The sequence below is a fragment of the Caloenas nicobarica genome, chromosome 8 (assembly GCF_036013445.1).
Source record: "Caloenas nicobarica isolate bCalNic1 chromosome 8, bCalNic1.hap1, whole genome shotgun sequence".
Classification (NCBI taxonomy): Eukaryota; Metazoa; Chordata; class Aves; order Columbiformes; family Columbidae; genus Caloenas; species Caloenas nicobarica.
Genome location: NC_088252.1, coordinates 11,956,083 through 11,980,858, shown reverse-complemented (window position 1 = coordinate 11,980,858; position 24,776 = coordinate 11,956,083). Strand labels below are relative to the sequence as shown.

Below are 24,776 nucleotides of genomic sequence, written 5' to 3'. Positions count from 1 at the left end.
GGGGAACTCGAACACCTTGCGCCTCGCAAAGCTCCCTGGCGAGATGTTTTCCGTAAAAGGTTCTGTGCTGTTCTCAACTCCTGATCTGAATTGGTAGATGGTTTGAAAATTGGTACTTTGCATTACCCAAGGGTCATGGAAAAGTGACTGCTGGGGAATGCCCCTAATGCTGCACAACCTAGAGCAAGGCTCTGTTGGGTGGGTATCCCTCTGGCTGCAAGGATCCTTCTACTTGTAGAAATTGAAGCACTGATTATTTAGAGGAAATAGACCTGACTGGAGAACTTGCCTGCCATATTTTTATACAGTAGAGTGTTGCAAGGAAAAATCATTAAAGCAACAATGCTGCCACAGAATTGATAAAAAATTAAAAATACCAGATAATGTCTTTGATGTTTTTTTCCAGTACTTTTTGAAAAGTTCTGCCTTACAGCTCTGTTCCTGTCTGAATATCCAAAGGCTTGTGGCATTGCAGTATATTGTATGCATCAGTCACAATCTCTGCCTTGCTTTTATGCTTCTATTTTTAAATTTCACAATCCGTGTGGCACGATTTGGCTGTTTGATGTCATGGTTGAACCCTCCAGGTGTGGAGGTGGAGCCGAAAGTCTGGGGGTGGGGAAGCTGAGGGGCCCTCCTGCTCAGCTGGGAAGGGAGACCTCCGCGTCTCACTCTCCTGTTTGGGGGTTTTTCTTTTAATAACGGGTTATTAATTAGACTGAATACAATGTCAGTTATGCCATGAATTATTTATTGTCAATAAAATACAGTAAAGTTGAAATGTGAGGAATTTTCTCCTCAGTTTATTGTGGACAGTGGTACTGCCCTGTTAGGTTTCCTCACCGTAGCGGTAGTGCTCTGTTTTTCTGCTTTTTGAACATTAACTGAAAGAAGAAATGATAGTTATAACCGTGTATCAATTTACTGTTTCACCTTCAGCTGGTGAATTTAGAACAGCATTTCATTTTTCTTTAAACTGCTGTTTGGAAATTGATTAAGGCAGGAGTTTGAGAACAGCAACAAAATTTCTCAGACATCCTGATTCTCAGTCAGCTGAGGTGAGTGCAAGGCAAACTTGCCATTGTTCTGTTTTTCTTAGGCCGTATCTTCTGAAACCAACAAGAAGTCGTTGGCTTTTGTTTTTGAAGGGTTCATGGAAGTAAGGTGAGTGTCCAGTTGCTGTGGTCACAGTCTCAACGCAAAATGTGGATTGAGCCCGTGAAGGGCCAAAAAGTGTTTGTCCTTTAAATACAACTGTGACTAACTTCAGAAAAAAAAGGTTGTCCTCTTAACAACTTCTAGATACTCCTGTGGTTTCGGTAACTAGAATTAATTATGTTTTCTCCAGAGCAGCCTGAAGGCCCCCATGCACTGTCTGCATGCTTTTGCCTCCTCAGAGGAGGAAGGTGTTGCTGTGCTGCCTCACCAGCTGTTTTACCACAATATCTGGCTTTCCTCAGCTACATGGCAGAGTCATCTTGCTTGTACTGTCACTGTGCCTTTATCACTGGCCTGTTTGACATTAACTTCGGCTTCTTCACAGTGCATCCGTGACTGCCGTAATGCAGCCTGCTGCTGGAGTTCTTGCCAGCGTCCCTTAGTCATGCAGTCCATCTCCTTCAACCACCCGGTCAGTGCCATCTCAGCGGGATCCCACAGGAAAAGGTAATCTGAACTTCTCTTTCCTAAATCTGCCAGGAAACAATTTGCCCGGGCTTCTTCCTTGTCAGGTTTTCGCGTGTGAAGTGGCCTGGCAGTCTGTTGGCTCCTCACCAGTTTCCCAGTCATGTGGCTGATCCTGAGGGTTGTCATCTGAGGTGAAAGATAAGGAGAAGGGTCTGAACATGACACATGTATGTGAAAGATCAAGAGACTTCTGCCTGCTGTGTTATTTTTAAAATTAGAGCTACCAGAGACATGAGTGAGCTGTTTGTTCTTACCTGTTCCGAAACATTGTATGAATGTGGACGAATGTTTTAATATTATTGCCTTAGTTTTGCGTATGCAAAATGAAAATTATTTTTACCTTCTTCACCAAGTTGTATGGAGGAGTACGTAAAGAATAAGAAGTACTCGACTCCTGCAGTGTTGGGCAACATAAAAATGCTTGGAAAGAAACTACGTAAACTTTGTTATCGCAGAAGAGTAGTGCTATCCAGCCCTTCTTATCTTTCTGGATTTCAGCGTCCACTTCAATGCTTCCTCTGTTCTTCTTAATATCATCGTGCTCACTCAGAAAACTTGGTTGCTGGAAGGTTTCATTCTGTGTTTAGTCCAGCAGTCACTTCCACTCTTGAGTTTCGTTATAACTTTTACACAGTCAAGGGGTTCTCACCAGAAAATAAGTGTTTTAAGCCAGGTCTTCAGTTCCCAAAACCCCTTCTTTGTAATCTATTAATGGAAACCACATTTGACCCTGACTCAGGAAACCACTGCTATTCAGGAAGACCAGTGCAGTACCTGCTGAAAATTCATTAAAGTGATCTTTACTACACAAAGCCTATAAACTAAATACAGAAGCTTAAAGCAACTATGTCCTTAAATTAAGAACGGCTCTGTACAAGTATATATGTGCTTTGAGGTGTCTGTGGTTGTTTTTCCAGTAGTTTCATGGTGAGAGCTAGTTTCCTTGAAGATATGATGCTCTTCTCCACTAATGTCTTGACTTTGTGCCCTGTCCAAACAGAAGCCTCTTGGTCACAGTGAGCAAGTCGTCTTCCTCCTCTTAATACCTCTTCCCATGGACATCTCAAGGAGGGAGTTTCTTATTGCCGAGCTCCTCGTCTCTTCACCTTACTGGTGAGCTATTCATGCGTTCCTGAAACTGTTTTTTTCTTTCTGTGAAGCACTTCTAGCACCTGAATGTTCTTTGGCTGCTGTATGCTGACCTTGGGGACAGCCTTGGCTTAATGAAACCTTGCCCTCTGCACACCTGCTGCTACTGCAGTACCACAACATGCCAGGAAAACTTTTTGGAGACATACTGTGAGCAGTGTCACTGGATTGACTTGGACTTAAGTGACCCAAGAAAAGGAGAAAGTGTGAAATCCTTAACTTGAAATTGCCACTGAAAGCAGTGGATCCTGAAACTGCAGCCTCTCCAATTTTACTGTGAATAGAGGGACATAAATTTTTTGAGGAAATAAGACTGTTTTTCCACATTATAGAATTATTTTGGTTTTAAAAGGCTCCATCTGTGTGGTTTTTACCTGGTTCAGAAATTTTATTCCTGACTAGATGTGTGGAGTGATTTCCCTTGAAATAAGACCTCCAAAATAAAAAGTGAACTCTTTTTTTTTTTTAATCATTTAATAAATACAATTTAGAACATGATTGTGCAGGTAACAACACTACTCAAAAGGCAGACCCTTCCAGCGTGAGACATAGCAACCTATTAAACTTATTCTGGCTTTAGAAGAAAAGAAGCAAGAAACTAGAAAACTAATGGCTCATGGAACATGCTGCTTTCTTTTTGATGGGATCCAAAAAGAGTCTCTGTCACACAGTGTATGTGTTACACACCTTGCTAGCTGGCAGTGCAGTGAAATTGTTTCCTAATGAAACGTCCATCACTGTAAAATAATTGCATATCCTTGCAAAGCAAATAACATTGTCGTAACAGTGATGTGGGTTTGTCAGTCCATTTTCTTAACAGGATATTTGTCATAATGTAACAGTAATATAAGTCGGTGCCGAATAGATTAGATCTTTTAAGGACAACTGTGATCAACATATCTTAAGAATTTAATGGCTTTTTGGGGTATGTTTTGTTTGTTTGCTTGTTTGGGGGTTTTTGTTGGTTGGTTGGTGTTTTTTGCTGCTTATTACATTTGTGTGGGCGCAGAGCAGAAACCACTTTGAGAAGCTTGTCAGTGAAGAATCAATGATTGATCACATCATTATAGACATTCAAATAATAATATTCACCTGTTTGAATTTATATTTATATTTATTCAAATAATAAATTCCTATTTGATCTTTGTGTAGACACTTCAAGTGTCACTTTCCAGCAATCAGCAGCTTTTCTAGCTCCATTGTTCGCCAGAAGTTATTTTGGGAAAACACAGGAAGTACATGCTTAGTCTGAAAACAGGGCCAATTCTTAAAAAGAGGAGTTAAGCCATGAACGACTTGCAATTCACATAGTAACTGTCATTATGTTATAATACTTCCCTAAAAAGTATTTCAATAGCTGTAATGAGAAGGAAACAATAAATGAAACTCAAAGGAAATAAATGACAAGTCCAATGTGCTCAAATTCTCCCTTTGTCATCTTTGCATATTTTGTTGTTTTCAGTATTTCTGCATATTCTTTTTCAAAGCAAACTTTACCCAGCAAACAAGAGTCAGATTTCTCATGCCTATCATTTGCATTCCTTGGTTTCTTCTCTATTGTTTTTTAAGGTTGACAAAGATAAATTTTGTTTGACTTTCTTTGATTTAACAGCCTTAGTGGTCTAGTCTAATTCTACCTTCAGTGTAGCTGTTTGGTGCTATCACAGTGTTGCAGTCTCTCTAAGTGTAACACTGTATGCATTTTCATTTGTTATGAAGGAAAATAATTCAAAACCAAAACAGTGAGAACTTTTAAGGCCATGCCTTCAGAAACAAGTTTTGCCTCCTGTGCCCCTTCACAGGAAATGAAAGGTCAGGAGAGTTAAAACAGGAGTGCTCATTTTGCTGCAGTAAAGTATAACACTTCCATATGATCATAATTTTAAATTACTTCTCCAACTTTGTCACTGCCAAAATTGGCAGAGTGAACTGAAATACACAAACACAATAGGGTATCTTGACTTCCTAAGACAGGAAAAAGAACATGTTCATTTCTGAAAGGGAACCGAATTAGCTGAAGATAATTCTCTGCAATATGAAGCAGTCCATAAGATATTAGAGTTTTGGTTTGTGTTTGTGTTTTGTTTAAATAGTGAGGCTTAAAATGAGGCTACTTAATGGGAGTCCAGTGACATAAAGATTCTTTGTTAGGGGATGAGGGGAAAAAAATCATGCTTCCCTGCCGGCTTTTTTTGTATGATAATGGGAACTGTACCTGGGTTGGTGTGGGAGTATGCTGTGCACACACTTCCATAAACCAACATCATGAGGCACACAGCAAATAAAGACATTCCAGATTATAATTATTGTTTACAGTCGATGCCCTGGTTTAGAACCAGTTTAGAGAGCAGAGAATGGAGGCAACTCTTCCTCACGCCAGCAAAATTTGAAGGAGCTGAAAGCCAGTCCTTAGGCTCAAGCTGAGACGTGTGTCTATGCAGGGAAGCAGTGGGTTAAAAACCATAACCAACAAAGACTGGAAAAAGCCTGACAAAATGCACAGTTGTGATCTTTGCCCGTAGAAGTGGTATGATCAGAGTGGAGCATGGATGCTGAACTTAAACCCCGCTCACACCACAGGGATGATCCTCCGCTGATGGCCTTATCTGATCTTCTCTCAGCAGAAGTGACCTCAGGAGCAAGGTGCACCACGCCATGGGAGGGCTCAGCTGGTGGTCACTGCTGTCTGTCACCGATCGGTGGCCCTCCCCGTGGGCCACGGGTGTCGCAAGGGTGCTGTGATGGGTCTGCTGCCCCAGCAGTGGCTGCAGCCAGCCCGGCTCTTGTATGATGCCACCTGAGTGCAATTAATCACTCCTCCCTGACGCATGGAGTTTAGGATGGGTGTTCAGGTGTACGGTGGTAACATACTTGAGTAAAACAAATGGGAATTTGTCTGCAAGCTCCTGAATGCCTGCCTTGGTTGCAGTGGCAGGCAGAACATGTCATGACTAAGTAAATTCCTGCAGCCCTCACCGTCAAAGTGGTCCTCTTTCAGTTTTATAATTCATGAATATGTTTCTGGGAATAAACATAGGGCTTGTGTGCTCCAGGCAGTGTTTAAATCTCTATTTTGCTCTTGTTTCACTGCATAACAAAATCCCTGTCACAGATGGTAGCCAGGCCAGAGACAAAGCTTATAATGAATTGACGTTAATATTTTTTTAACAGGTACAGTTAGATTTTTGTAAACATTTCTTTGTTTGTACCTTCTTGTGTATAGAGTATCCCCCTCGTCCTCTGCACCTGTGTGGAACATCTGCCACAGCTCCTAGAGTGACGTGACCTAGATTTTAAAATAAAAACTGAACCAAGAGGTTTTCAGCTGTAGGCTTACATTTTCACTCAACTGAACTTTCCCAAAAGTACATTGGCCTTGATCAAGGTCTGGAACGGGTGAACTGAGAAGGGAATTCTTGCAACGCAACCCTGACTTTCCGATCCAGCTAACATAATTATAGTTTAGCTACTGGCCTGTAGGACTGCTCTGGATAGCATCAAAGCGTTCTTGTAAAACATTTTGAACTACTCCCAATGGCCACTTCTGTGGTCGGTATATAGTAACTTCTGAGCACATAGTCAATTGCGCCTTGTCTAGCGAGTTATGCAGTTTCTATATACAGACACCAGCACAGATCTGTGTGAATTAGCCATCTACCAAAAAGCTCAGTTGTAAAGACGGGATAATTTGGCTGCCTGGGCATTGTGGCATCCATTGCATAACTGCTTCAAACGCTGTCTGGAGCCCGTGGCAGCTTCCCAGGCAGGATCCATCCTATCGGCTGCTGCATCCGGCATGGGCTGTGTCGAAAGATTTGGCAAATCCATGCCTACAGAAATGCAATTTGACTTTAAACAATTTTATTGTTAAAGAGGAAAACGTAGATAAAAGCTTTAAGAGTACAGAAAGAAAAAAATAATTTGTTGGAAGCTAATTAATTAGTTTTTAAGATGCGTTTTTTCAGTCCTTTGGTGAAGTGCAGCTTGTTGAAAGAAAGTGACTTGCTAGAAGGAAACGACAGCATCCATAGCAACGTTGTTTCTCTGTGCAGAGGTTAATGTAAATTATTTGTATTTATTTTCTTCTTTCTTTAAGGACCTAAAAAACCCTAAGGTTATTGAAAAGAAAATAAAAAGAAGGAAGGAAAAAGGGAATTAGGCGGAACTGTAGAAGATAAGGAAAGAGAAAATGGGGAAAGCATCAGAGAGTGACTGGGTCTAATAAAGTGTGTGTGTATATGAATTTCTGTGTGTAAAACCAACAAATGCTCCAACAGCAGTGACCGCAAGCTCACCAAAAGTCACAAAGTGTCCTCGAAAACTCAGTTATGTTTTTATCCCACAACAGCTTTAGCTGTTAGTAGGCATTTATTAATTACTGGATTACATGAAGTGATAGTGTTTTATGGGGCTCAAGTTATGGTTTGCTTTATGTTGTAGTTGTGGTGCACATGTCTATGGAATGTATTTAAAGGTTAATATCCGTTGGAGGAAATGTTTAGTTATTTGTGTTTCAGAGTATGTTGAATATTCACCCAGGATTCAGTTTCAGTAATAGTCCTGTTTCTGTGAGGTAGGATACAGTTCAGCAGTTTCTTTGAACCAAGGTAAGTTTAGAGTTATTTCCCTGCAGGTGATCGCCATCCTGGATCCCTATCAGTGCTAAAGAGGTCAGTGTATGAGTCTTGCTTCTATAGCAGACTGCTTGGTAAATTAGATAGTCCTCTTCTATTGCTCTTTGATTTGAGGGATATCTATTCTGGAAAAGACAAAAACAGATAAATCTGGCTACCCATTTAGATGATATCTCTGAAGAATGTCTATGAAATCAAGAGGCCAAATGTTTACATTTAACTGTAGTCATTGCATATTAATTCCTCTTCCTACTTATACAGTGTACAATGAAAGAAATGAAATAATGAAATTTTCTATAGATGTATGTAAGATTATCATAGCTGTCAGTCAGCCTATTCTGATAATACCGTGAATCTGAGCATTAATTTTCAAATGCTCTCCTTTTTCTCATTTTCTATCAGCTTGCTGCTGCTATTCTTAACTCCTGAATAGTCACCATTTGGGTTGGAGGATGATGAAAAGCAGGTATTTCGTGTCTGCATTTCTTATTGAGGACAGCTTAAAAGCTGGAGAGGTGCATCTGAACATTTGTGGGAAAACCTATGTGGATACAAATCAGAACTAAACACTATGAATTTTCTATTTATTGTTTTTTGAAGTGGTGAGATTTGTATAAACTAATTAGGAATTACTTTAATGTGACAGACATAGAAAGTATCTTTATTTTTTATTTCCAGCCTTTAGAATCGGCCTGATTTCCACAAGTGCAAGGCAATGACAGATGCTTTCTTTTACAGCGCGCTCTGAGGTTATGGTGCATTTCTGAGAACCCAGCCATTTGCTGCTACGTCTGTGCTTCTGAAACTAACTTCTTCAGGTATTCAGGACTATAAAAAGTGATTTATATCATTACTGGATATTGTGAATTACTTGCAAAAAATTTGTATTTTCAGGAAAAATATTGTGATTCTTACAGCAGCATTAAAGAGCAACAGACCTAAACCAACCAACCAAACAAATCGTGTTTGTGTGAACTACCATGCATCATTTGGGGATTTAAATCTGTCTTCTTTTTATTATATTATGATTTGCAGTGCTTTTTCTGGTTTGTTCTGTTGAAAGGAGATAGTGCTGATAAAGAAGGAACTCTCTCCTCCTGCTTGGTGTGAACTCCTGCCTTTAAGTTAATAGTCTACATTCTTAAAAGTGTGTGTCTGTGCACATATTTGTGCATGCACATAAATAGCAATTTTTAAAAAGAGGAGAGAGGAATGCTGTGAGAACCGCCTCAATAACTTCGTGAACTTAAGTGCTGACTGCTATTAAGAGTTATGACCCTTCTGTTCTATGGTGAGCATTGATGTAGGGTCATATTACTATTCTTTGTGCTGTATATATTTCCTTGCTTTTTTGCAATAAAAAGAAAACCTGCTTTTATTGTAAGCATTTCCTATTTGTAACAGATCAGCATCCCAGTGTTGTTTCTTTGTCAGGGTGAGGCCATTGAGACCTGTCCTTTATGGGACTTGCCAGGTGATTTACTGGCTATGACTTTCCCTTCACATCACCCTTGAAGTTACATCAAAATAATTTGGAATGTACTGGGACCAAATAAATAGTATAGGCTAAACTATCTGTTTGCCAAGATAACCACAATAAAACTTGCCAAACCAAACAGTGTTGTTAGAAACATGGCTCAACCATAATGCCTGTCTCTGACCTGGGGTGGGAATGGTTTCATGGGACAAAGTTAGCTCAAAAATATATGGGCCCATAGGCCCTACATTTGGAGATGAGACAGAATACCTAGTTTAAATAAGTTTAAACTCCAGCCAGTACTGTGGTTTGTGGCTGATGTATGTTACCTGCTATCTTTTTAGATTCTACTTTAGTTTTTAGATGTCATCTCAAGATAATTCCTTTTTTTCTTTCTTTTTTTTTTTTTTAACTTTTTTCCCCTGTTGCTGTTTTTGAGGACTTATCAGAGAAAGCAAACTAGATTTCCATCAAAATTTCTTCTTCCATTTTGCCATTGAATTTTGTTACTGTAGGATGCCTCATAGAACATACAGCTGATTCTTCACCTTACAGTGTTTGGGTAGTTTAGCTTGAAGTGTTATTGCAGCATTTGAAGTTAGGAAAAAATAAAGGTTACGTGTCGAGATGATTGGAAAGGAAAGGGGAAGAGATGGACTGAATATTGGGCTTATCAGCTTTGCATTCAGTACTGGAATCAGACTCCCAAATTTGGTAGCATCATCTGAGAACAGCTCATGTCTTTTAAGTGGCTTAAAGGCTGAGGCTCTGAGAGGCAGATTCTACACTTCTCATAATCTACCTGAAGTTTGTTAATAGAGTTAATGTCAGTCATGGGTGGGAAAGACAGAGCAGGGTAGATTCCTCAGCATCCAAAACCTGCCCAGCCCCACAGAGGAAAACCAGCACAAGCTGATAAAGCCAGCTGCAAATTTATGAGAGAAGTCACCTTCCCTCATTTCTGTGAATGAAACACTCTGATAAAACAAGTGCAGTGAGGAGGGCGGTGGCAGCAGGAAAGCCATGGGAACAGTTTGTCACCCAGGGACTGGACTGCACAGTGCAGGTGCAAAGCACCAGATCAACAGGATAAAAGGGGATTAAGTCATCAGGGTAAGTTCCTTTTCCTGATAAACTCCATGGAAACTTTGCTGCTGTTTCCCCTTGTTCTTCGGCAAGGAGAGCTACCATGAAGCAGCAATGCTGAGATTGTTTCTCCCCTGTATGGAGTTTGTTCCTGTAGGTTCTGAAGAGGGAGAGGGAATGATGAAGCATTAGACTGCTGCGCTTTCAGCTGGCCTTTCCCTTTCACTGAAGCTTTTCTATCAAGGATCATCCAAATATAAGCCATCTCGCCTCATGAATGTGTCTAGTGTTTCATTTTGTCCTTGGTTCAAATTCTCAAGTGGTTTGTGGTGGTTTTTTTCCAAGCATCAATGCAGCTCATGTTTTGTTTGTCCCATAGTTTCCATTACACTTTGACAAATTTTGACCATCCTTTCACCAGCTTTATTATCACTTGTCTCTATGTTACTGTTTCTCAGCTTGTCATTTAATAACTGAAATACTAGAACATATAAGAACATGGGAAATGACATATATCACCCAGTTGTCATGTCTGGAATTGTAGCAGCTCTGTTGCACATGATACAGTTGTAAATCAAAATTTTCCATTGACCTGGAGCTTAGAAGGGTATTCTCAGTACAGTATTTGCTTAGTCAGTTTTGCTACTCCTGATGTATTCGTATATATTTTTCTATCTATTCCTACTTCTTATTTCATTTTGTTATTCCTAGTAAAAATCCATTTCTCTGGTGTGCCCTTGCTTTTATGGGAGATGACGTTTGCAACCATTCTTGAGACTGGCTGAAAGGCTTTGATTGTAAACTGATTGGCAAAAAGTATACAAAATCCTGCATGTTTTATCTATGCAGGAATCCATGAAAGTTGACTTTGCTTAATATCAAAAGAGAAAGGAAAAAATTATGTCTTTTAAAAATAGCTGTATCTGAAAGAATCCAGGATAGGAAGGTTTTATGAGACCTGTCTTTATAAATTCTGGGTTTGATATATTTGTCTCTTTAAAATTTAACTACAGTCAAGGGAAAAATTAAAAATTATGTAGATTTTATAACGTAATGGAGAGCTATTTTTAATAACCAAAAAAGCTTGTCAAAAGCACCTGCTTTCCACTGGGACTAGCACACTGAAGCCAATATGGGATTTGAGTCCAACCCATTTTTGAGTTGTGACAGGCTCAAGATCTCTTTAAAAATTTTGAGATCTCAAATGCTTTCTGATTTGCTCCAGAGTTTACTGGTAAGTTCTGCCTTGGCATACAGTCTTGAAATTTCAGACATGTTGGTGTTACTTTGCTGAAGCTGTGTCAAAATCAGCTTTGGAAGGGAAGGACTGATTCAGCCTTCACTATGGAGAGGCTATTGTCTGTTCAGAATAAAGTAACAGATATTTCAGAAGGGCTTTGAAGTTGTGCCAGCCTCCTCACAGAGCTGTGAAATCTGATACCTCCACTTCTAAACTGTTTGAGAAAGTACAAACTGTAGTACTTGTGGAATTCATTCACTGACTTCCAAACTTGAGTCTGGCCTGGCAATAGGAAGAAAGAGTTTAAGAAAAAGGGGGAAAAAAAGACTTCAGTAGTATGTGGCAGTTAACTGTCAACTTTGGCATCTTTTCAGATTTGCAGCTTCATGCTTTCTAGAGATACACTGTGACTTTTCCCTAAGGATTGAAGACTTTATTTTCTTTTCCACTGAAGCTCTTAGGATTGAATGACTGGAGGAGCTAAGTGAAGTGCAGAACTACCGGCAAGATGCCTGCAATGCTCTTAGATAGTTAATTTAAGGTTGCAGAACATTTATTGCACCTTGTTCCTATTTAACATCTGTTACTATGCTTTGTCGTGTTTCATTTGAGTTTGCCTGAAACCTTTTGTCTCATTAACAGGTGAAGATTTTCTGTGGGCTCAGAGCATTCCTGTGCACCCTCTGTGACAGAGGATCTTGTGTAAAAGCAGAGAAGAAGCAACTTCAGAGAGACAAACTTTCTCCTCCTTTTCATTCTCATGAGAGCTCAAATGTGAGTAGGCAGCAAGGTCTCCGTTGCTGCTGTGCAACCTGTTGCTTTTGTTTTATTTCAACAGAGTTGAAGGAAAGCATCCGCTCTTGTCTCATCATAGTGGTCTCTCGGCTTGCCTTGACTAAGGAGTGTGTTTGAGTCATAACTTCAGTTTTGTCCCAGCTCAAGTCTTGTCCAAATGCAGAAGCCTTTAAGATGAAGATGGTGGTGGTTTTTACTTGAACTGACTGGCTTGTCTGGTCACATAGGCCACAGCTTGATTTAACGTGGTTTGTCAGCTGCTAACACAGTTATTCTGCACTGTAATCCAATCCCTCTGTGCAATGCAAGGGTTATTTTGCAGTGTGAGTCCTCTTGGCTAATGATCCCAAAGAGAGGGAAAGCAGTGAGAGATGAGCATGGCTTACTCCATTGGGGGGGAAAAAATGGAAAAGGGGCATTTGTACTTGCTGAGAACTGATATGACAGCTTTCAGGGACACACAGAGAAAAGTCAGAAAGCTCAGGCTAAAACTGAATTGCAACTGTCAAGGAAGGACAAATAGAAAGGAAACACTTGAGTAATCAAGGTGGAAGGAAGTAGAAGTTCATTACTTAATGTGGAAATGACCAAATAATAGGTGATCTATTTAATGTCTTTCTCCTTTCAACCACCACAGAAAAGATGAATTATGACCAGATGCTTAAAACAGTTAATTTTAATAAAAGTAGGACTGAAAAGGAACAGGTCATGTATACTTGATAGGTAAGACAGATTATGCAAGTCAGCAGGATTTGATACAATATCCTATAGTATGAAAAATTTGCAAATACTAAGCCATCTGTCATTCTCTATAAGAAATGTGGAGTCTCCTGATGATGTCAAGAGAGTAAATGTATTGTCTATGTTTGAAAATGCGAGGGCAGCTGAGGGGAAGGAAGCCATGGAGAATTTAGAGAAAGCTAATGCTTATTCAGTATTGAAAATGAATAATGGCAAAAATAATAAGATGATACTTTAAAAAATCTTTCTCGTCCTTACAAATATGATAACTATCATGGTACCACTATGTACTGGTGCTCCAGGTCTAGTAGATCTTGTGGAACCTTTTTCCAAAAACAAGCCAGGACACAGTCCCACACAACATTCTCGTAAGCTAATTAGGCTGGTTTTATCTATCGTGAAAACGTGGTAAGGTGGGCACACAACTCCCTGAGGCATCCCAGGATGAATGGGCAGATGGGGATTTAGAATTTCTAATCTGAAGATTGCCTAGGGAGGTCATGATGACTTTGCTGCTGGAGTCTTTTAAAAACAGTGTAGATAATATGGCACTTGATTGTGCCTCAGAGCAGGGGATATGGACTAGACGATTTCCTGCGATTCCTTCCACTTCTTTGTTCCTGTGACTCTGTGACGTGAGGCTAACTGGGGAGATATTAACTCAAGTGCAAATAACTCAAGTTAACTGTGCACTGAAGACACGACCCTCAGCTTAATAGATGTCATTTTAAAACCTGACTGGAAAAACGTGGTTTCATATGTGGTAATAATGTCCCCTGAGGACCATCCGAGATGAATGGTAGATTCGAGAATGATGTGGACTGATTGGAGAGGCTCCGAAGTATGAATCATCAAATGACTAGGAAACAAACCTAGAAGGTGGACGGAAACAATTTGGATTGTGTAGAAAATAAAACACCAAAGGAAATATTACGGAAGTCTCCAAATACAGAAAAGGCTGCTGTAAAGGAAAGTAGTATGTTGTTTACAGAGAGTAAAAGCTCTGCAGTAGAAGGAGCAAGAATTAATAGAGCTAAATTGCAGTAGAAAAGATTCAAAGAAAGCATTTTAAAAAAATGGGGGTGGGTGCGGAGGGTGGAATGTGCACTGGAAAAGTTTGTTCGGGTGATTATGAAATCTGTCATGATCTTAAAGAGCAGGTTAGACAAATACCTCTCAGAAATGACATGGAGATAGGTGTTCCTACTTTGGGACCTGGGATGGAATGGATGTTCTTTCAATATCCCTATCTGATTTCTTTTTCTAAGATCTCTTTTCTTCTGAGGAGGAACATTTTGCCTTGATACTTGAGGTACTTGGGGATTAAATTTGTTCATTTGCTTTTTAAAACAGAATTGTTACTCTCTGTTCCTACCAAAATTGTCTGCCTAGCAAGCAGGGAAAGTCACCAGGACTGTATCTAAGGTTTTCACCTTTCTGTTCCCTGCTTGTCTGCGATGAGGAGTATGTGGAAGACACCCCGTCCTCTGCCCCATTGCAGCCAGCATTGCAGCTTGTGTGTGGGCAGAAAGACGTACTGTTTCTTTGCAGGAGATACTAGACCTGTGAACAGGCAGGCCATATTGAATATCCAGACGTTGCAAATGAAACTGGTGTATGCAGTTGTTGTGTATGTTGATTCCTAATTAGCATTTGGAATGGTTCAAATAACACCTAGACTTGCATTAATTGCACATATATAGGTTCTGTTCCAAGTAAAATCCTCCCATAGCTAGAGTCTATGTCTAATTTTCTTTGTCTTTTAGGTACTAAGCTGTTGGAGAATGTGATGTATATGAAAAAAAACCCAAAACCAAAACCAAACCTGGATGCAAAACATAGCTCATATTTAGGCAATGTCAGATGACTTTCCTGAGGCTAGATCTGTTAAAAACTACAAAATGATCTGTCATTTGTTAGAAGTTCAGAAGGAAGCAGACAGATCAGGCAACAGTGTACAGCGATGGGTCCAAAACAAGAGCTTTTGTTCCAAAGGGGGCTGATGCAGGCCACCAAATATGCCAGGAATGCAGAGCCGTTTGTGGTGCTACTATGGATACTACCACCGGGAAGCTAAGCACTCAAATTCCTGTTGGAATAACATTGCAGTTAGGATGAAGGCAACCAAAACAAGGCAAATCCAAAGCAGAAGGGTGCCGTTGCCTGCAAGATCGCTAATATTTAATATAAAATGATATCTGTTTTTCTTTGAAATTTATGATTTGCAGACCTCTCTCTCAAGTCAGTGCATTGGCTCGGGCAATTAGCTGTGAAACCTCCCAAGGTTGAAGGGCTGAGGGTAGTTACAGGAAGGGTGTTAAGAATTTTTGAATCAGCTAGTGTGATTTCAGTGAAAAAATCTATGAAGGCTGCATCCCTTACATCAGCAAATGCATTTCCAAAATCAAACATACCCATATACGTGACAGCTGTGTGTGTAAATAAGTGTGAATTGGAGGACTTGTTGCACTGGCTTCTGAAAAGGCTCTACCAATTGCTCTGGGCAATTTTCATATCTGTTTCACTGGTGTTTTTGTAACACTATGACAATTAAAGTTAAGATCGCATTCCTACTTCAAAGTAAAGTGGGGTTTATTTCTTGGTTTTGGGTATGAAAATGGTGAACACAACCAGAATAAACACTGTTCTTAGGGAAAAAAAAAATCTTTCTCAAAAATTGTATGGAAATCTATTCATTCCCTTGGGAATTCAAAGAAGTTAGGAGTAATTTCTTTAGATTATACAACTTCTTGGAACTCTTGAACTGTCAGGACATTTTAGTGCTTGAAGCTTTAGGCAGGCATAGATTGGAATCCACTCCAATAAGTTGACTACCTTGAAAATAATTTAAATGAGCAAAATTTCTAACATGACACTTCATTAATAGTAGCTAAAGTAGCTAAAGAATTTAGAAAAAAACAAACCCACAGAGCACCAAATCTGCCAAATGGCACACATGAACTCTGACACTTGGCGGTTTTAGAGTTAGCTCCTTTGAGCAGCTAGTAGAATTCATCTTAGTAAAGCAAATATTTTGCAGAAGCAAGTTTATCTTTTACCCCAGAATTCAGGGCACAAGGAGCTGTGTTTTGCAGGACCATGACTCAAGAGGTTGCTCTGTGTCAGGATCACCATCTGCTCGTGTTTGTCAGTGTGCTGTAGGGGAGGTATTTTTAATCACCCATAGGAGTGAGCCAAAGTAAATCTCTTCTGCTTGCCGTGGGTGACTTTTAAGAGCTAATGAGCACAACCAAGCACATTGGGAGAACGGGCGTTCGTGGCCTACGGGCTTGGCTGGCTACAAGCTCTCCTGGTGCTGGGGGAGGCGAGAGGGGCCCTTGGCCTGACCCAAGCTGGCACTTCTGATGCTGGAAATCAGAGCCTTCCAAGTCTGGGTGCCTGGAGGTTACCTGAACGGGTGGCGCAGAGATAGTGGCCTGTAAAATACTGATTAATATGTCAAAACACGCTGCTATTGCAGCAGCAGGGGCCAGCACCGGTGGTGAAATGGGAAGCAAAGCAGATTAAACTCCCTCTGGAAAGACCAGTTGGTAAAGGCGATGATTTGGACCCCAGCCTGCCTGTTGACCCATCTAGAGGGGTCACTGCAGAGGACTCCCCCAGCCTCTGTTTTGATGAAGTAGTTAAGTGGTGTAAAATCACAAATTCAACACAACTGCTATTTTACTGTTTTTCATGCAAACCATTTTTCAATTATGCTTCTTTTCCTTCAGATCTTAACATATGTATCAGATTAACAGATTTTCTTGCCTTTTTAAAAGGAAACTGTGTGCCGATAGTAAGCGAAAAATCTAGGGAAAAGGGACAATTTATTTCCAGTGTCTTTATCTTCCATCAGCGACAAGATGGATAGTAAAATCTCCTCTCTCTTTGCAGAACTGACTTTGTGTTTTAACGGCTAGGTCTAGTCAGAGCTAAAAGGAAATTTCACAAGATATTTTTTTTGTAGAGAAGACTCCCAATGCTAATGAGCAGCCGAATCTGTCTCAGGGAAACAGTTTGTTACTAAAAATAGATTGCAGCCTAACTGTAACTAAAATCAGATTGCAGAAACCAAGCTACTCAGATTCCTGATTTCTACTGCAGAAGGAGATGAATCTATTACAAACAGCTCTGATTATTACATATTTTAAAATGTGCCAACTGAGTCCTGTTTTGAAATTAATCCACTTGTGAGCTTCTATCAAACACGCTTACAGCATTCTCTGGAGATTTTCTTCAGACTCTGCAAAGCCAGTGAGCAACCAGTTCATAGTTACGAAGCTAAAAGGAAAAACAGCACACATGAGCTATTTATAGAATATCAAGCAAAACAGTGTGATAAAGGGCAAATGAAAGCTTTCAACGAGAGGCTTCTTTTCCTTCCCAGTCATGTGATCTTTACATGCAATTTATTTTTTACTATACAATTTAGCAGGGAAATTAATTCACTTGACAACAGCTTTTTCTGGTTAGAAAAGAACCTTTCAGTGTTTCTTTACTGTTTATAATATGCTCACTTGCGGCTGTCACTGTTTCAGAGGTTTTGTTTGCAGAAGTTTGTACTGGGGCCAGTACTTTTCTGGCAGGTGCCAGCAGAAGTGGTGACCAGAGGTTGAGCATTCAGTGTTCAGTGTTGAAAACCACTCTGCTGCCCAGGACAAAATACAGAGTTCTTGCTCGTGAGCCCCAGCTGTTTGGAACAACAAGACAAGGATCCTTCTCCTCTGAAACTCTGACATTTAAAAGCAGTAGTAAAAACAACCTTTCTAATTGCTTTTTTGTCCCATCACCCACCGAATAGAAATGCCTTTGTTCCCCACTCCTGCCCTTTTTTTCTTCATGCAAAGAGCAAAGGCCTTTTTTGTCCTGGGAGTTTATCAACCAAACCTTGTATAGGTATATTTTGAATATATTTCTTTCAGTCCTAGTTAGTTCAAGTCAAGTCTCCATGCTTCATCTCCAGAGACCCCCTTTAAGCAATTCTGACCTTGAAAAAAACAAAACAAAACAAACCCACCACCACAAGCAACTTGACCTGGGTGCCAGTTTGTGCCTTTGCCCCAACACCATATTCAACTCTTCCAGAAATGCAGAGTTGTCAATTTTTTGACACTCACTTAAATTACATACTTTACTGCCTGAGTGTGGTGTCTTCAAGAAGGGGAATGGTGCTGAGGAGAAATTTATGAACTGTGTCTCAGAGGTCCAGGCAGTTAAAAATAGGTGGCATCTCAGGTAGATTTCTTTTTGTCATCCTTCCTTTTTCTTTGTGTCTGTGATAAAGTTTGAGGGAGGCTGAAGAAACTAGATAGTTTATCTCTCTAATATAGAGAATGATGATGTCATTTCAGAATATTTTCACAAACAAGGTGATTTATGTCAGTAGCTTCTTTTTTTTTTGGACATGAGGGGCACGTTTGCAGTGTGTGTGCTACCTGAGCTCCTCACCGCTTTGGTAGATCAGGCCATCACCCAGACTGTCATGTCTCACCTTTGCCAGATTTCTCTTCAGTCCTGGGAGCTCATGTGTTTGCTTAAAAATATTGATACTTCACAGACTTATTCTGCATTGTGACAAGTGAAAGAGTAGATAAAATATCAAGGCTTTAACACCCAGTGATGCTGTATGGGAGCTAAGCGCTGCAGCTAGGAAGCTGGGTAGCAAGGATCAACGAATGTGATGCATCTCTCTGTATTCCCATATGTCAGTCTCTCAGACAATTTCACAGATTTGCTAATGGGAACAAGGCTTTTCAGTAAAGCTTCTTCAGGGCCCTTAGAGAGATGTGAATGTACTCCAGAACCTTGATGAGTGATAAGAGGAAACACTGAAAGACAAATTTCCACTGCTGCTTCTCAGACACATGACCTCCTTCATAAGTCAGGAGTCACTCTGAGTTTAAAGAAATCAACGCTGGCTTCCTCTCAGGATGCAAACTCTTGAGAGCTCTGTTTTATGTGTGTGTTTGTGTGTGTGTATGTATGTGTATAATGTTATTTTGAAATACCCAGTGGAAATTTAATGGAGTTGCAGGAACAGAAAAGTGGAGAAGAACTAATTCTATATCCAGCGCATAACCCAAACACTGCTGCTGAGTCCATCCCCAAGAGGAAGGCAGGGCAGTAACACAAAGCCAGAGTTGAGAGGTTGCAGGCTGCCCTACAAAGTGTGGTCCAGTCTAACAGCTAGAAAAAATCTCCACCTTCTCTGCAACGTTCTGGCTGCACACTAGAAATGACTTAGTCAAAAAAAAAAAAAAGGGAAGAAAAAAGAAAATGGAAAGTGTGGAGGATGAAGAGGAAGTTAATTTCAGCAATATATTCTGTGGAAGACTTACTTTACTGGGCAAAAATTAAAATTGTGATTTTGAATTCTGAGGTATGCCATGATGGCTCATTGCAGTTGTTCAGATATGTCGTGCTTCACACATTGGACGTCCCAGCAGATTACCAACATCACTGGTGGGACATTGCCTTTCCATCTAACATCTGCAGAGAGACAAAGCAGAGGAGCAAGAAGCTGCTTTTGCTGGTGGTTGTGCGAGGCGGGAAGGTGTTCCCGCTCCGTCGCGCCCTGTGCAAGAGCAGCAGCCCCTGAGCACCCTGGCCGTGAGACCTGGTGGCACACATGCAGAGCGTGGGGCTCTGGAGCTCTCTGAGCTTGGCTTTGCTTCCCTCAGGTATTTCTGAGCACGTTATGAAGTCTCAGCTCATCTGTTCCAGTCTGCTGTGGCATTTCTGATATTTTTTCACTTGTAGTCATTTGTGTGTGAAGCTAGTACAGCTCTCCTAAGTTAGACTGTGACCAGAGCTACAGTTGATAGGTTAGAGATGGAAAAAGAAAACAACTCCCCACATGCTAGTTCCCTTAGCAACAACCTGGAGTGAGGGAGAGCCCAAGAGAAGGGCTTTAAACCTCTGGTGTTGGAGCAGAAATGGACACAAATCTGCCTCACCACACTGCCTGTCTCAGCCCAGGACTCACCTCGTCCTGGTGTGGAACAGGCTGAGCCCATTCATTACTGTCACCTTCAAATATAAACCTGCTGGAACAGATAGCTCTTCATAAAGCCATCCCGTACTCCCACTATGCGCTAGCAAACAAGACTGTGCTTGTAAGACCACACCATAAAGTGGCAGAGTGTTCTTTTTTTTTAAGATGATCAAGAGGGACAAGAGACACAGGAGACTGCTCTAAGGATATTCAGATCACAAGACGTTTTGATGAAGAGAACATGCAGCTGACTGCATATGCTGTTCCAGCAAAGTAAACACCCCTTGTAAATATCTAGCCTCCTTGCCATCTCTGAAGAATTTCTGCCAGCTGATGTAAGTATCTGAGGAAGAGTTTGGGAAGCTGTCGCCCCAAGGCTGCCACCCTTGTGTCCTGGCAGGGTGAAATGAAGCAACCTGCAAAATCCAGGGCAGGGGGGGATAAGCAGAGAGGACTGTCCTGCTCCTGGTTCTGCTGGATCGTGTGTTGTGAGCCACGTGTCCTGCTGAAGTGCATGTAAGAAGTGTATGCACAGGCACACCATTTACAGTAAACACTTGAAGAATGAACCTTAATGGGCACAGACCTGTTTTAAGAGGTTGCTGAAATGATCTCTTAAAATCTCTGGCTACATTGCATGCTCTTGTGTGCTCTCAGCTGTTTAAAACTGGCTTTTGTCCTGACACTCCAGATGCAGGGTAGTCCTGTGGCACAGAAGGGGATCCCCTGGCATGGCCGAGGGGACTGAGTGCCTGGCAGAGCAGGGGCTGGCTGGAAGGGCACCCAGCACACAGATATTTAGGCAGGCTTTCAGCCCTAGGAGCTCTTTGGACTTGCTGTGAAGTAAAGCAGCCTTTACTCGGAGAGACTTCTCTGGCACAAAAGCAGCACTAGGACTGGGAGACTGCCAGATCTGCAAGTTTTACTGTCAAAAGACATGTTTTGAAGCAAGCATTGATTTGTTAAGTATTATGTAAAGTCATAGGTCTCTTCTGAAGAGCGGCTGAGGCTTCAGAACAAAGCATTGTGCCTTTTACATATTTCTCTTTCCTTTGCCATTACTGTTATAAAGACGACTACAAGAAGAGTTTTAGTTTTGCTTTAAGAATTCATCTACTTCTGCCCCTCGTTCCTCATCTGAAGTCAATGAAGTGAAAGTTCAGGTAGTGGTGTGCTTACCCAATTTCAGGTCTAAGAGTTTCCAAAATACACTGGGATTGCTGGCTTTGGACTCCAGCCCACAGACAGATGTGATTCTGATACAATATGTCTGATTCTCTTCATTGTTACCTCTTTTTTCAGTGGTTTGCTTATACTGCAATGAGATTGAATTAACCTTAACTATATCATGAGTCATACATGAGCACACATGTGGGTCTGTATGTACATAGAAACAGAGAGGTTGAAAATACACCATGATACCTACAGTGCTTAGTGTCTGTATATTTGCATAACAAAATCCAGCCTATTTCCTTGCAATTTTTACACAGACTTGTCTGATTACTTAATGCAAAGCCTCATCCTACACTCAGTTACTGCCGAGGGGATCCAGCAGGCAGGAGGTGAGCAGAGTTGTGTGTGGTTAGTCCCCATGCCAGTTCTTTCCTTGTTTTCTTCCCCTGCTCTGCTGTTTGCTTGCACTTCTTTCCTTTTTACTTTCTGTATTTTTTTTTCCTGAATAGTTTGTTGGGGTTTGGGTTTTGATTTTTTTTGATCATTGATTGTTTTTTAAATCATTTTAGATTATGAGCTTCTTGGGTCAGGATGTTCTTCACCTACAAGTTTACATTGCACCTAGTAGTACTGGGCTCTGATCCCAAATTTGGGTCTGTGTGCTACTGCAATATAAATAACAATAAGCATTGCTGCTTTGGCTTGTAGTCAGGTTGGAATCACTGCAGCTCTCTTATGCTTGTGGGCAGTATGCATTGCAAGGCTGTTTTCTTAATTTTTGCCTGAAAAGTATGCTGTGTACAGTAAAAATAACCCCCGGCACAACAAAGTAATAAACAGCAACAGCATGGCAAAAACTTTCAGCTGTACCAATGGTGAAGGCATTTTCTCGCAAGAGTCCGAATGTGCTGTATGCACTTTTTGGTTTGTTAGACATCTTGAGATGTGTAAATATAACTAGTCCCATCTAGGTTATCATAAAAAGAGTTTATTGGTGAGTTCGAGGTCAGAAACTCCCTAAAGCTCAAGGGATAAGCGAAACAGGTGCTTTCCTGGAGTCTTAGAAGTTATGTTACAATTAGTTTCTTCCTTTCCTTTGGGCTTAATAATTGTTGCTATATTAGAGTTGCTATATTAGAGCTATGGTAGCATTTATAATAAGAAAATATGCAAATACAGCAGCAACATAATTTTTCCAGGCTGCTTAGCAAGTAAATGTTTGTGTACAGAAGGCCTTCAATCCTATGAATGTCTTTCTGTCAGAGACAGCTCCTGTTATTTATGATGGCAATAAAACTACTGATTATTATTGGACGAATTTCTCAGACATGAAAAAAAACTTAAGACGTTTTAATTTGCCATCTTTCAGTATGTAACAAAAGGCTCGGCATTTCAGAAGTTTAGTCCCTGAGGATAAACAAATAAAGTTGTAAAGAGCACACCTTGCTAATATGATTGCTCCTTATTAGCATAATAGTTTTCAAATAACCTGCTAATGTCTCTAATAAGCAATTACTCTATGATGAAAACTGCAAATGAAGCCCACTGGTGGGTAACAGATAACAGTAAAATCTGTCAATAAAACAAATATTGTTCTGCCTAAACAGCTCTCTTCTTCACTTCAAGAGCAGGGCAGAGCTGCCCAGGTATTTGATAAGCTGATATTAGACAGGCAGACATGTTACAGCACAGCTCTTGTGATACGTTGCTATGATGTTACACGGACTCTTTACAGTGTTAGTGTTATAACAAAACAGGGCAGAGATCTTTACTTAGTTGGAAGCTCCCTACTCTGAGTATTTCAGTCAAATAAAGCCACAGGAGGTTGAGTCTTTGCCCAAGAATAGTGATTTGCCAGATTATTAGGCTTTTCTTCCTTTCAAAAATTGAAGATCATAATAAAAAAATTCAGACTCCATCCTATCTCTGAAACATGCAAATTAATGGAAATTGTGTCTCAGCATTCTTTTCTTTTTGCTATTCTAAAACATAAGAAATAATTTACAGTAGCAAAAAAAGAGTGTTAAATGTATGCAACAATCTCACTTTTCCAAACATTGAAAAGTGTGAAAAAAATTTCATAATTTTTCAAGCATAGTTGACAAACTATTTTCAAAACATTTGCAGATGTGATTTGCATACTTGCCTAGTTGCTTACCATCGATTAGAAAGCCATGTTGTGCTTGCTTTGGTCTCTGTATTTCTGCAGTCATCTTTCCAAAATAATTTTGCATATGTTCTCTTAGTTTTCAGGAAATAAGGAAATGGAATATGAGAGGGCCACAAATCCCCAAACCTGGTCCTTTCCGAATTCCATGGTGAGATTTTTATTTTATATATAGCTTTGGAGAACGGGGATCATTTGCTGGAAAATCTTGAGCCATTCTTATCTTTATTCCACTTCTGGACTGACATCATCATACGAAAATGCAAGGAATGTACAGTAAAGCCTGGTGTGGGAAGAAGATCTTGGCAGAGGGATGATTAATGGTGTCTAAGAGAGGGAAAACAGTTATGTAATAAATACAGCCCATGAGATTCAAACTGAAGAAACCATCACAGGTGCAGGCTGTAAACAGGCCCCAAAGGAAAGAATATTGGTCTTTTAAAGGTGGACTTTGTAAACAAACAGATGAGGCATAGGAAATATCCTTTCATATAAATTTTTATGGTACAAATCAGTACATGGAGCACATAAGTACCATAAGTGTTTATAAACTCAAAGAACATCCATACTGCAGTGAAGCAACGCAAATAGTGCTGCGGTGTAAATTTATATAGCGTGGGGAGGATGTGTGGTCTGATGGCTCAGTTTGTTTTTTTGACTTTCGCAAATGACATGATTTCTGCCTCTCTGGTTTTGTTTTGTTCCATTTAGCTGCTCTCAGCTACATAATTGTTCTTTTAGCTTGTAAATATTATGGTCAACCTCCAGCAAAGTTTAGATGAGGCCAATCCAATGTAAACAAGTGTGTCTGTGCCAATGATGTAAGCAAAGCCACCTCTTGTGATATTTCCTCCCCCTTTTCCTAACTCCCCTGGGACTGCAAGAGCTTTGCAGAGCCTGCTGTGGTAGCGCACAGCCTGGAGTTCAGTTTAACTGCCTGTCTGGGATGTGTGTGCGTGGTTTGTTTTTTGTTGGGTTGTTTGTTTGTTTGTTTTTTTTTCCTGGGCATTTAATGTAGGAATTATCCAGTGAAAAGAGAACAATGGAGCAGAATAACTTCTGGGAAGTGTCCTTGCATCTGTCCATGCTTCTGTCTGTGGTCCAGAGATCACTGTCTGCAAACTCAGCACAAAGTTAATACAGGTGTAATGTGCAGTGCTGAGGGGCCAAGAAGGGTTGAGAATCAGTAGCACCTGATGAGCTGTGGCCTTACGCAGTGTTGCAATGCTGTGACATGACACAGTGGTGTTGCAACGATGCTGTGTGATGATCTCGGACCCTCTGCTTGGCTGCGCCGGGACTGCAGTTTTCCAGGGGGCTTGGGCTCACCTGTGCTGCTTTGTGCCGTGGCAGATGGGACGGCCAAGAGCACTGCAGCTCCTGTGGCTCTGCGGCACCGTCAGAGCTGTTAATGTGCAAGCGTGGCAGGTGCTCTTACACTAGGGTCACTGAACCCACTGCTTGAAAGCCTTTGAATTAAGAAGGTATACATGGCATACTTTTTACCCTTGAATATTATCTTTGAGTAAAGGGGTTTCACTCCACATTACTTTTTTAGCCCAAATTGAGCCAACCAGATTTAGCAGCACACTGGTCCACTGTCACTCTGTACAGCCCTCAACCTATAGGAT

The 24,776-nt window shown here is 40.7% G+C and overlaps 1 long non-coding RNA gene across 1 annotated transcript; it reads left to right on the top strand.

The window, feature by feature from the left end:
- The first annotated feature begins 1,588 nt into the window (after positions 1 to 1,588).
- On the top strand, positions 1,589 to 8,266 carry LOC135991713 (uncharacterized). Its single transcript, XR_010606541.1, has 3 exons — positions 1,589 to 1,665; positions 2,687 to 2,799; positions 8,208 to 8,266. It is a non-coding gene; the product is annotated as an uncharacterized LOC135991713 (long non-coding RNA).
- Positions 8,267 to 24,776: the final 16,510 nt, after the last annotated feature.